This window comes from Cydia pomonella, unplaced genomic scaffold (genome assembly GCF_033807575.1).
Source record: "Cydia pomonella isolate Wapato2018A unplaced genomic scaffold, ilCydPomo1 PGA_scaffold_207, whole genome shotgun sequence".
Classification (NCBI taxonomy): Eukaryota; Metazoa; Arthropoda; class Insecta; order Lepidoptera; family Tortricidae; genus Cydia; species Cydia pomonella.
Window position 1 is genome coordinate 388806 of NW_026907847.1, and position 15075 is coordinate 403880.

Genomic DNA, 15075 nt, shown 5'->3' on the forward strand with positions numbered 1-15075 from the left:
CTATTATATCACGATTGTACAAAATACTTAATAAGGTTCGGTCGGCAGCGATGTTGCGCCGCAAAACTGCAGCAGTAACGCTGGTGTGTGAGTACGGGATCCGAACGTCACCTTTAATGATTAAATCCCTGTTCAAGTATTCATAGTATTTCTTGCTATTGGGAATATAGATTGGGTCAACATGGAATTAAACTCATCGGAATTTTAAGCTTAGAATAACTTATTTAATGACACTAACGGGTCTGTCGCGGTTAAATTTCATCATTTTACCTTTAATCCAGCATGGTTGCATTGGCTGTGGTCACGAAAGACTGACGTCGCAGGAAAATGTCAAATAATTGCTTATTAATTAAAATAGATGATGACAGAAATAGATGTTAGTAGTTAATTTCTTTTGCAGTTACAAATAATAAGTCAAAACAGTTGACTACAATGTTAAAATTATTGGACTATGATCCAATTATTTCGTAATTAATTTGTCTCTATTGATTCTATCAACGTTTGACTTCTGTAGCGTAAAGCTTCATGAAACGGTTAATTTTAGGCGTAGCACACAAATCCAAACCTATTCGAAATCGCCATTGTAGATAATTAACCGGACAATTTGCGCAACTCCTGGTCAGTTTAATGTGTTTATGTCCTCGTCGTTTACTAAATTTGATATTTAGAATATGTAGAAGATAGGAAAGAACCTAATACACGTTTCCTGTTTACAATATCATGAACCATAATTAATTCATTTTCAATACCGGTTTTATAACAAATATTAAAATACAATAAAAAAATATGTCGAGCCCGCCCGTATGCAATAATGTACTATTTTTAAAATGTACGAGTATAAGCGGGGCGTGCATCAAGTTTCGTAATCGGCTGCCGTTAAAATTTTGAAATAATAAAAAAAAACGTAACTATATGAGGTTCAAGGCAAAGTTTTATAGTTTCCTAGCTTGTCTGCCACGCCTCGTTTAGTGATTCCAACCTGCAAATTTTGACAATCCTTAGTATGTAGGTATCGATGTTTTAAAATATAATATTATTGTGTGTAATAAAAAATATGAAGAATATGTTATGTTTTTCATTGTTTGCTTTTTATAATGGCTTAAAACTCAACGTGCAAAGCGCTCAAACATGGCGTAGATTAATTTTAAAAGGACGCTGATCTCCTTGTTTTTCTTTTCTCCGTAATCCCTTCTAGCTGTGTGAAGCGGGATTAAAAGCTCAGGAAGGGCCTTTAACAACTGTTGCTGGCTTCAGGGTTTCTTAAACTGCTTGAAGCTCCAACGGAAGACAGCACCAAAAAACAATTTCAAATATGTAAGAAGTGATTGAAATATGGTATTAACAGGAACAAAAAAGAAACTTGTAACTAGAATGTATTGTTCCATATTGTACTAAATAAGTATAATTTGTGGTTAAAATCAATTTATTCAAATCATATCGGTCTGTATTGTGTTTACTTTAATCTAATAACAATTTTGTCACTAGTGATTCGTACGGATGCTCTGTGAATTACTGAATGTATTCGTTAACTTAGAAATCTACGAAGCTTCGATCATATTGGTGAAATTGTATTCAAAGGCAAATGGTACTCTACTCAGGTAGTGGTATGCTACTCAGTGTAATTTTATCAATAATATTTCATTTACAGTACGTGCTCATTCGACCTTAATACCAAGTACGAGTAGAACTAAAACAGAAGTTCAGGAACGATATATGTAAGCCGAGCTTGATTCCTCACAACTACTTAAATTAGTTAGGGTGCAGAAACAATTTGGACCCATCTGCGGTTCAGACTTAGATGTTTGATTGAAATGTCTGACTTTATGCCGGCATAATTTCGTAATAGGTATAGAAATCAAAGGTAAACGACAGTAGAGTCACTTTCGTGAATCTGTTGTCTTATCGAGGTGATTCAACTTACAACTTTGTTCATATTTTCTTATCAGAAATAAAGGTTCAACTAACTTTAAATCATTCACGCAGAATTATACTGTTAGTAATTCAGTTGTGCGTTAAATTATATGTTTATGAATAATATCTCATAGGTAAGCGTGCTCCACCGTAGACCGCATCATCACTTACCATCAGGTTAGATCGTGGTCAAACGCCTGCCTGTCCTCAATAAAAAAAAGAGAAAACCAACTTGTTAACTAATCTCCTAAGAAACATTTTTGCTAACGACACAGACTATACGTATGCAAGCGATATCACAATTTTTTAAACCGGCGTGTGCGCTCGAACCAGTGCGTGTCATCTCGTACGGCACAAGCTTGTCCGAGCTTATTAGCGCGAAAACGCTCGTACGAATGGCACGCGAATGTATGTAAAAACGAGCTTAACGTATAAAACGCTAATTTGAAGGAAAACTTTGAAAATTCACTGCATCCGACAAGAATCGAACTTGCAACATTTCGGAACACGTTAAACACACAGAAACGTGCGTGTAAACAAAAAGGAAGAAATTCCGACCGGAGTTCAACAAAACCTTGTTGTTGCAAGTTCGAATCTTCCCGGAAGCGGTATTTTTTTCTATTTTTCCAAAAATATATTAAAAAAAACATATGATAATATCGTATAAATGAGTTGCGTTTGACCTGTAAAAAACAAATTAACATTCTACACAGTACGTTTACGTCTAAAATGTAACTCCTCCAACGACTTCTGTAGGTATCTAAGTACGGTCAAGGCAAACAGTGACTCAGTTGCCCAAATACATATGTAAATCGCTGTACATTGTAGCACCCTTACGTGTTAGAATCACCATTGCACGTCCAATTGAACTTGTTCGATTACTCAATATTTATGCTGTATTAGCAGGGAAGTAAATAGCCTATCTCATGTTGGAATTAGGTAGAGTGAGCCACTGTATCCGGCTATTTCTTCACGAGTCACTGTTCCCTACCCTACCCTACCTACTTAAAATATGTTATATCTGCTGTATCCTGACCTACTACTCCAAGGTACCTGACAGTTTCCTTAATTTGTGTAGGCCTGCCAATCACTGCGACATCAGACCAACTAAATTAATATTTATTGTGTTATTTTCATAAGAACCTTAGAAGGTAGGCACGTGGCTCAACATAATTGTTACGTAACTTGACTTTACCGACATTTTCTGTTTTATTACATTAAGTAGGAAATTGAGTTACCCATGGTTAAGCTTTTCCTTTTAATAGCTTTTCCATTGCTGCAAGGAACTGGTAAAGCTTAGATATATTTCAATTATCTTGAAAAGATTTTTTTTTTATTTAAAGATATTTCATTTTTACTACTACGTACTTTAAAATATTTGATGATATAAAATATTAAAAATTATAATGCATATGTTACTGGTAATGTTAGAAGGTTAATTAAACTGAAGTTTACCTAGGTATACTTAGTATTGCCCAAGCCTTTTGGGTAAAGCCCGAATAAAAACAACTTTAATTTGTATTCTGCGTTTACCCGTATACATCTAGGTCTACTCAACACTGGGAGGATAATCTCAGAAGTGATGATGCGACACCTAACATTACCTAGCCAGTGCTGGCTAGACCCACATGTGTACGGGTAAACGCCGAATACAGATTGATGTTGTTTAAATTTTCGAACTATACCCTAAAGGCTCGGGTAATACTAGTTATTAACCTTAAGGGGGGTTTAAGTAACCTTCTAACATTTCCCGTAACACATACTATTCATAATTTTCTATGCACGTTTTACAGTCTTTTTAAGGATACAAGTATGAATATGATGCAGCTCACTACTTTAATAAGCAATTGATTATTTACTCTTGACTAGGAAAAGTTTATATCGTGATTTATGACAAAAAAGATAAAAATATTTATGTATTCAATATATACTTCAACATGTTGCAGCTACCCTCATTTATTTTACCAAGTTATCGAGGCAATGTCTAAGTCTAAGGTGAGCCAAGAAGGTGAGTATCTAGAAAAGGCTCACTTACCTGGAGCGCCGACGATGGAAAAGGCAATATTATTAAGAACTGGATTTTACTAGAAAATAATGTTGAAAAAATTACGAGTAGTTCATGAAGGTATTTTGATGTAAGAACAAAGGTTAAACTTTGGTACTTATAATATAATTGCTTATCGCATATAACATAGGTCTTTCAAAAGGAATATGGGTCTTTAACAATCATTTTTTGAGAATGTATGTATTTTCAGAAATTATCACTCTAAAAGAAAAAAATATGTGTCCCCCCCCTCCACTTTTTGAACCATTATGGGTCCAATAATATTTTTTTAAAGTAGAGCTTTTTTATACCACGACGGTGGCAAACAAACATACGGCCCGCCTGATGGTAAGCAGTCACCGTAGCCTATGTATGGACGCATAAAACGAATAAAGATATTAAATAGTTTTTGAACTATCGAAAAATACATACCTTCTTAATAAAACGACGTACAAAGCACTGCAAAGGTACTCACTCTCTTTTGCTTGTAAAGTTGTTATTTATTTACTTTACTTTTTTAACCCCTTTTATTCAAAGCTCCCTATTGTGTCGGGCGGATAACTACGGAATCCTACATTCAGTATGGCCTGACATGCTCTTGGCCGGTTTTTGTTAAGTTGTTATAGAATGGTAAATACTTTTGACTTTTTCACGCATATTTCTGATCCACTAGTTTCGATGTTAGCTGTCTGCTATTAATACAAACGATATTTATGACAAATTGGACACTTACAGTATTAATAACATTTTAATACAGGAATACCAAGCCCAGGACTAGTAACAATAGTTATTTGATTTAGAAGGGGGAAAAGTTGTTGTTTAACCTCTCGTCTCGTCCAAAATTGAACCACGAGCATAGCGAGTAGTTCAAAAAATAGAATCTTGAGCGTTGCGAGGGCTTCAAGGCGCGAGGGTTAAACAAATTTTGCCACGGAGTGAAACAAAAAATGTTCGCTACAAGATACCAACACAAGAAAATACTAACTGTAATATATCAAACAAAGCATAGCAAATCAATTCAACATTATTTTTATTAAATATTTATGTAGCATTCAAATTTATCATTTAAAAGTCAGTTCTAGCAGCCAACAACTCAAAATTTTCATCAGATTACTTTGCCCTAGATGGAGATAAAATGCTTTCTCATCAGTTTTTGAACAATCAAGAGAGCCCTTACAATCTGGGGTGGTAAAAAATATTTTCGTACTATAATTTTAGATCTCACATCGTCGATTACCCGTAACCACAGCGATTTATTTGACCGACGTTGGCCGACCTCCACATTCTACAATTTCCCTTTAATCATGCCCGATAGCTCAAACTTTACTCTTCATCAATTTCATATCCGGTGGAGCCCATATTAACTGGTTCGATGCTTGTCGATATCCGGATTATCCTTATTTGGGGGATGACACTAACAAGGGTACCATTTTCTGCCCTGTCGCCGACGATTCTGAGGGTTAATTTTTAATGGCCTCTTATATCTTTGGTGGGTGAATTTCGAACATAACCTTTAAGATTGCGTTTATAGAATCGCCCACATAGTTGACAAGTAAATACTTTAATAAATTCACATGAAAGTATGCTTTGATGTATGTGGGGTAACTAAGTTTCTTTTACTTTGGATTTATCAAAATCGGTTAGATTTAAAGATAAAGTGACTTTATCTTTAAATGATAAACACAGATCATAATGTTGCGTTCCTGCCGGTGAGTAAGGTTACCAGAGCTCAACGAGGGTGCGGAGTGTTAGGGTCGGCAACGCGCATGTTACTCTTCTGAAGTTGCAGACGTACATTGGTTACGAAGGCTGCTTACCATCAGGCGGGCCGTATGCTTGTTTGCCACCGACGTAGTATAAAAAAGATATGTAAACTGTTAATAATTAAATACGTATTAATCATCGAACTGTTATTTTAATGTTTTACATATTTACTTAACTGTGCTCATTTCGTTTTTAGGGTTCCGTAGCCAAATGGCAAAAAACGGAACCCTTATAGATTCGTCATGTCCGTCTGTCTGTCCGATTATGTCACAGCCACTTTTTTTATTTGTTATAAAAATTACACGGTATAGTGCTGAAATGTTTGATGGTGGCGACTTTTACCCCTTGTGCAAAGGTTGTATAGCAATGTGATATTTTTATGTAATAACTAGTAGTAGAATAGTTATTTGTGTCCCAGGAAGGAAAAGTAGGAAATTGCGTGCCGCGTGTAAAATTTTTACCCGAGCCGAAGACGAGGGTGGCAAACATGCGGGATGGAATGTCCTACGTTTCCTCCCGTGGTGCGCATACTATTTTTCTACTCGACGGAAGCCGAAAGCGGCAACTTCGTTTGGCGCAGCGGGATCAAAGTTGACGCTTTCCGCCCGGAGGGCAGAAAAATATTTTAAGGCACTGCGAAACTTCAAAACAAGTAGGTACAAAAAAAAATACAGAGTAAATAAAAAGATACCGTCATACCGTGGAAGTGCGTAAAAATATGTAATAGGTACTTAAGATCTTGTTCGTCGTGTAATTATTGGTTCACTGGACATTCAACACGCAGTTCTCCCACTATCCTGCAAGCAAATAATACCCAGAAGCTGATACATGGGGATTTTAGCACACGTTTAAACGACGAGCCAAAGAAAAAAAGCTTGATTACTCACCAAGCCTATAATTACCAATATATTTTCTTTTCGTCAGACAAAACCCGCAATCAGGAATAATGAAAACGTGATGGAGCGGCGATTTATTTAAGAGGTCAACTTACACGAATCCCGTAGCGCTTTTGAAGACCGCGTGCTGGTCAGATTCAGAAAATCCCCTGCTTTATCGACAGCTTCATACGTCCATACCTAAGAAAACCGTATTAGATTTTCTTTGCCGAATGTTTAACCAGAGATAAAGCGCTGTTTTTTAGTTTAACATTGGACAAAAATCTACGATGGAGTCCTCATATAAGAACGCTAGCAAACAAATTAGGTTCGGCCGCTTACGCCGTTAGGAAAATCAGGCAATTGACCAATGTTGAGGCAGCTCGCCTTGTCTATTTTAGTTATTTTCATAGTGTAATGTCATATGGTATTCTGGTGTGGGGCAAAGAAGCTGACATACAGACTATATTTGTCTTACAAAAGAGAGCCATTCGTTCTATATATAACTTAAGAGCACGTGAATCATTAAGGGAACTTTTCAAAGAAATTAATATTTGAACTGTAGCTTCCCAATACATCTATGATAGTATTATTTATGTTGTTAAGGATCTAGACTCCTTCACTAAGAATTCAGATGTCCATAACTATAACACTAGAAATAAAAATAAGCTTTCTATCAGAAAGGACGACCAGTTTGGCCTAGTGGGTAGTAACCCTGCCTACGAAGCCGATGGTCCCGGGTTCAAATCCTGGTAAGGGCATTTATTCGTGTGATAAGCATGGATATTTGTTCCTGAGTCATGGGTGTTTTCTATGTATTTAAGTATTTATAAATATTTATATATTATATATATCGTTGTCTAAGTTCCCTCAACACAAGCCTTATTGAGCTTACTGTGGGACTTAGGCAATTTGTGTAATAATGTCCTATAATATTTATTTATTTAAGTTTCGTGTCCACAAAGTACAAAAGTCATTCGTTGGACAATGCATTCATTTTTATAACAAGTTACCTGACGATGCTTTAAGATTACTTCAAAAGTCATTGATGTTGAAGGCTTATTACAGAGTCGAGGATTACTTGACAGACAAACATGCATAGTCCAAACCAGAAACTGTAAAAACAAATACAATTAAAACCATTGTATTATGTGTATATGTAAAATCATTGTATAGGTGACACAGCTCAGGTAAGAAAATGCATCAAATAGTTTTGAAGTGAATTTTTATTTAGCGGCGCTGTGCACTTTTTGTGATGGGGAAAAATGTTAAACTCGCGTCAGGCTTCGATGACATTCAATTGACATCATGGTGACGTGCAAATTGAACGTCATCGAAGCCTGGTTACTTTTAAAAATCGTATCTCATTCAAGTGTGACATTTTATTTTCTTCATAATCAAAGTGCTGTCATAACGGTTTAAGAGGTTTAATCTTTGTTAATTGTGTTGTATTGTATCTTTGTGTTGTTAGATGTCCATGATTGTAGATACTCAAATATTTCCTTACCAAAAAGTTAAATAACAAAAAAGAAGCGTGATTGTTTTACTTAATATGATAGTGAACGATTCTTTAACATTTACTGATTGTGTAGGCTGTAGTCCTGCTCACGTCTCATGAATTACTCTGTATATGTTATATATTAACACTAAAATTCACATTTCAAAATATCTTCCGCACTCAAGTTTATTTACGTAGGTATAATAGAGAATTATCTCTTCTTATAAAACTGCTATTCAATTTCTCCAAAATATCAAAAATGCACAACGTTAATATTCAAGTTTTCACTTCTGCCGGCACTCCCGGAGTGCAACCCGTTTTTAGGGTTCCGTAGCCAAATGGCAAAAAACGGAACCCTTATAGATTCGTCATGTCCGTCTGTCTGTCCGATTATGTTACAGCCACTTTTTTCCGAAACTATAAGAGCTATACTGTTCAAACTTGGTAAGTAGATGTATTCTATGAACCGCATTAAGATTTTATTACAAAAATAGAAAAAAACAATAAATTTTGGGGGTTCCCCATACTTAGAACTGAAACTCAAAAAATCTTTTTTCATCAAACCCATACGTGTGGAGTATCTATGGATAGGTCTTTAAAAATGATATTGAGATTTCTAATATCATTTTTTTCTAAACTGAATAGTTTGCGCGAGAGACACTTCTAAAGTGGTAAAATGTGTCGTCCCCCCGCCCCCCCTAAACTTCTAAAATAACAGAATGAAAAATCTAAAAAAAATATATGATATACATTGTCATGCAATCTTCCACCAAAAATTGGTTTGAACGAGATCTAGTAAGTAGTGTTTTTTTAATACGTCATAAAATTTAAAAAAAAATAGGTCTTCAAAAATGATATTTAGGTTTCTAATATCATTTTTTTCTAAACTGAATTGTCCTTTTGTAAGAATTCGATATGTTTTCTGAAAGAGCTACGTATTTGTATGATTTGATATGACATATATATATTTTTCCCGACGAGTTTCTTGCCGGTCCATATTGGGATACCCTCCTCCAATTGAGGGGGAATTTAAATCTTCTCGAGTCAGAGGTGTAATAGGGTTAGAGCGTAGCTTTATTTGACGTTCATAAGCGCATTGTAAAATGCCTACTTGAATAATAAACTATCTTTATCTTATCATAGGGTGCACTGGATCAGGAGTAACTTTCTTTTGGGTTTACACTTAAAACTGTAGCAACGAACTCGAATCGATTATGATTTATTTTAATCGGAGTGCGGCGGTGGCGTGCACTCGCTTTCAATGGCTGGAGAAGTTTTTTTTACTACACTAGGTGGCGCGGTAGTCGCGCCGGGGTACAGGGCTTTTGGATAATGTTAGTTGCCATCTCAAAATATGCTGGCATATACAAGAAAAATATATTCTTTCTTAATTGTTGCTTTTTACGTAAGAAAAAATACCCCTTTAAACTAATCTGTTCATCTACGGAACTCGTGTAATTTTATGAGAATATGTCCACAGAAACCGATTTTCATTGCACTTGCATGTATTAACTTAATTTTTAGTGAATACGCGCAAATCTTGGAATATGTAGGTATGTGCAAATCGTATTTAGGAACAATTGAATATGCTCATCACCCGATATCACTTGAGTCCTCAATCTTCGTCTTAATAATCCAATCATTTCTAACAATAGGTATGTAATTGGGCATCGCACTAAATTAATAAGCGCTAATATGTTATACTCATGGATGGTGATTACTTCGGGGTTAAAATATGTAATTAGTAATTCTGTGTATTACTCTTACAAAACCAATTATATACTATGAAATAAAAAGCATCAGTACAAATAATTACAAGTTTCATTAACGAACTTTGAACCAAACAAATTTAATTACTGGCTAACATTAGTTACTATGGTCTACTAACTTCTTACCGCGACTTTGTCTGCGTGGAATGATGATGATAATTGATAAAAACTATCAAAATATCCTTCTCCGAATTTCAAACTATCTCCATACTAAATTTCATCTTAATCGGTTCAGCTTTTTAAGCGTGAAAAGGTAACAGATCAATTTGAGGTTAATTTCGCATTCATAATATTATGGTAGGGATTCCCTACTAGAAAAAAGTGCATAACTATTTTGTCTACGTGATAAATGTCACGGGACATTCTAGATGCTTTAAGAATGTTACGATTACGAACGATAACTTCTGTCTTCTGTAGTCTTAAAGCAATGTTACTTGAATGTTTTTGTTTTTACTATTCACAAAACTCTTCCATTGCAACCAATAATTAGCTCAATCTACCATTTTTTGGTTTACAGTAATTTAACAAAAAACACATACTGCGCAAATTGTAGATCATGGCCACCATTGCCATACACATTAGATGCTGGTGAATTAGTTATATCTTCTTCTTCAACCTAGCGTTTTCACGGCCTAGCTCCAGGTTGTCAGATTGCTCTCTTCCATGTCCACTATCACGACGTCCAGCCAACGCTTCTTAGGCCTACCGCGGCCGCGTGATCTAGGGCATTGGACAATGAGGTTGAGGCATCGATTTTCGACGTAATCTACTGGTCTGCGGCTTATATGGCCATACCATATGAGGCGACTTTCCTCCAGCTTATCCGCTACGCCACGGATTCCGAGGCTGCCACGGATGTGTTCCTTACGTATGCGCTCTAATCGCGTAACGCCACACATCCATTGCAACATCTTCATCTCGGTGACGTGATGATATAATTCACATAAATCAAGAACGCGTAACAATATAATGCACATAAATCGAGAATAACCCTAAAGATAAACCGCACATGTACAGTCAGCTGCAAAGAAAAGTGACCTCCCTGCATACAAGTTTGTATGCAAAGGTGCTAAAGCAAATAGTATTGCTGACTGTACGACGTACAAACGAACTTTATTCCGTTTACTTTCTTACCGAAATTTGGAAAATATGTCACTAGAATATTATTTTCCCCCCATCTGGTTTTAACAAGACAATTGTGAATTCCTGATATTGCCCAAGCGCCGGAGCTCTAGACTTCGAGCTATCTCGTAGATCCAGTACAGTTGGAATAGCCACGATTTTACATAATCCCTAAGTAAAATAAACCGACCTGAGTCCCCAAGGTAAGGCAGTATACACTTTGTGTTTCCTAGAAATTAGTTTGGAAGACAAACGTAAGTGGGTTTCCAGACAATGACAAAGTTGTTATACTGGAAAACTATTCACGTAAATTCCTTTTTTCAAGAGATCCGCTTAAAACGATTTTATTGCTTACAAATTAGATGAAATGCTTGCAGCCAAAACATTAAAAAACATTGCGTGCTCGATGTATGTATATTATGCGATAAAAAAATATCCATATAAATTCCGTCCAGCAGCTACAAACCCCGAGCCAGGGATAAAGGATCCTTTTCTACCTACTAAACTTTAATGCCAATTCATTTTATAATTATATAAATATTAATAGATATAAATATTACAGTAAAATATGTATTATACGTATATTCCTAGGTCAATGAACTTGTTTATTGCTGTTGCAGAACTTCAAAGCTAAAGAAGAAATAATATTCACATACAGAAACCCGAAAAAGATGATTGTGAAGCGTTTTCCAAAAATGTTGATATCCCCGTAACTAGAAACAGCCTTTTTGCCACGGAAAGCCACAAATTTACTTCACACGTACCAATATTTTATTTTCTTGACCGGGCCGGGGACGGGCCGAGGCGTCCGACACGTCATTTTCTATGACGGCTGATCGGTGATCACGTGGTGCTTTCCATAGAAAACGAAGCGCCGGAAACTCCGGCCCGGTCTAGTGTGAGTCATCCTTTATTGACAAAAGCATTTTAATTGCCTTAGCAGGCCTGCCTATGATAATGTAGGAAGTGAAAAATACTTACATATGAAGTAGATACTTATTATATACTTAGTCGTGAGAATGAATAATAGTATACCGGGTGGGTTGGACTCTAAATGAAGAGCAAATATTGAAAGTGGAGACCCTTAAAATTATCTGAATTTAAATAATTACCTTTAAACTAGCAACTTTGCGTCCAGGGGTGTCTGTGCTAAAAAAAAACAGTTTTACACAAAATCATGCTCCGGAATTCTCACGAGTAAATACTTATTTAGTCGTGAGGATAGATAATCGAGAAAATATTATACTTATTTATCTTGATTTCTTATAATGAAACTAAATAGGAGATGAAAAACATCCATTTTCTCACAATTTAACCTTAAAAAAATGCTTTTCATATAAGTGAGTAGGTATATTCATATTATATATAAGATAAGAGATTTTTTTTTAACTCTTATCTCACAATTCAACAAGGATTTTATTACCTTGAACTTAACTATACTAAACTTAAATACAAGACTAATCCTTTAATACTGGAAAGGTTTCAACGAACTCGGATTCAATTAGAATTAGTTGAGCTTAACCCTGTTTGTGTCTTAGTTTTCTTTTTAAATTACCCACCATTAGCTAGCTATATTTTGATTGCGTTAACTATTTTTGCACAAATTATCTATCGCAGTAACGTGATTGCCACCGACTGCATTGCTGCAGGAAATATCGGAATTTTTCCAACAGCAAAGCAGATGACAGCAATGTTTCACAGCAACGCTACGCAGCAGCAACTGTAACTGTAGTGCTATTGCCAGTGTAGTGTGAGCCCGAATGTCACCTTAATACGAACTGTTTAGCGTTTTCCTTGAAATAATAATAATTATAAAATAAAATCATTTATTTCAGACCAAATTGATCCATATATGGTTAGTTACATAGTATCTTAATAACTATGTTAGTGGTACACTACAAAAACAAAAAATAAAAAATAAATAAAATAAAAAGATACTTGTATGAATATTACAAGTATTGCCAGGGACAAGCAGGGCAGAGAACCTGCTCTACTTGGCACTGCCAATCGCCACCTCCACCCAGTAGCGAGTGAGAGGAGAGTCAAGGCGCTCTGCCAACTCCCTCAGAAGGCCGTTGCTGCTGCCCCGCTGCTGAAATATATTACCTGAGATCCGCTGTAGCTTATGCTGTATGAGTGAAAATGTGCAGTGTCTTGTACCACAATATAATACGTAACCCTCAGTTGCTAGCATTTGTCCCGTTTCGAGTACCTACCTGCCCTGCCCACAGCAGTATTCAACTGCACCCTCGTCGCCGCGCGCGCTGTTCGCAGTCCTGGCGGCGCGGACCCGGGCATTATCTCACTCACCGCTGCACCGCGTATTGTCTCTACTGAATTATATATTAGACAGCGACAGCAAATTAGACATATTCCCATGTAGTGAAGCTAGTTTTTTTTTGGCAGTTAGTAGAGTCAATAACGACGCCGTGTTCAATTAATCTATAGTTAGAATTAAGTAAATAAAATTGTTAAGTCTCAATGTTTATATATTATGATGTCATTCTTTTTACATGTGTAGTTTGACTGTAAGTGTTAATTTAAGAAATAAAAAATAAATAAACTATTACGTCTAATGCTTATTCTGTGACTATATTCAATGAGTGAATACTTTTCATAAGCTCGCCGTCATGTAACTACGTACCATAACTAAATATCCGCTGTAATCTCACCTAAATGTTTTATATAAATTCCACCCTAACTAAAGGGAAAATCACACCGACCGAATCCCACACGGGCGAAGCCGCGGGAAAAGTCACTTTCCTATATCATACAATTCGTAAACAATGATTGGATTCAATAAAAAAATCAATAATCAAATATTGTAAAATACCTATTCACAAAACATTTTTAGTTTTAGCTAGACCCATAGCATCAAATAAACTTTGGGCATCCTCTGCTATTACCATAGGCGGCATTCTGAATTAGTAAACCTGTTATTTATATAATATTATTCTTCAGTGCTACTCGCTGGCGCTTATTAATTGGTCTGTAATATAATTTCAACACAGAATAAAATAACAATTTTTTAAATCGCAGTACTGCTTCAGTTTGGATTATTGTTTTTGAGCCGAAAGTGTATGAATGTCAGATGGATTTTAAACATGTTTTGCGAAATTAACAGTAAGTTAACTTAAGTAACGCCGACGGCTTCCCAATAATATAATTCCGTTTTCATAATTCTCGCGTATCTTGAATTGCTGAGTTTTTAACAATTAATGGTCAACGCTGGAATATCTTCTCATTATACTATCGTATACCGGGTGGGTTGGGCCCTAAATGAAGAGCAAATATTGAAAGCGGAGACTCCTAAATTATCTGAAGTTAAATAATTACCTTCGAACTAGCATTTGCCTCCAAGGGGTATCATTACTCAAAAATGTTTTTTACACAAATTAATTTACGTAGCCAAATATATAACACTAATACTTTTAGTAGAAAACTAAGACAACTCTACATGTGCTTAGCTTAATTCAGGAATTTTCGTCATGTTGCCAAATGTAGGATGCATTTATGGCGGGAAAAATCCTTTATAAAAACCGGCCAAGTGCGAGTCCATTTGACTCGCGTACAAACTTTAATTATCTCTTTTAACTATAAAAATATATTCATATTAATTTATAATACACATCACATCAGCATCACGAAAGCGTATTTTTTTTGGTACGTGTAAGGTAAGATACCTTAATGTTTCGCCGTAAAATATTCCCTCTGAAAATGTTATAATATTATAGATGTGTAGGCCAATATTTTTTTACATAGAGCCCTATTTGAGATGTTTTAACCCTTTAATTCGCAATTTAAATTATAATTTCTAATTCTAGTAATTGACCCATAACTACCAAAGCGGTGTTCAACTACAGCGAAGCAACATTGATACTGTTCTTATTTGAACAAAAACTAAAGAAATAGTGGCCAAGCCCTGCGGTGGCCGAGGCCGGAATTGAGCCGTCTTTAGCTACGCGGATAGTTCCGGACAGTCACTCCATCAAATAACCAAGTACACCGAAGTTGAGGATCTGTAATCTTTGGAAGGTCTGATATACGTAATGCCGGCAAATTCCGGCCTCGGACACCGCAGGGCTTGGTGAC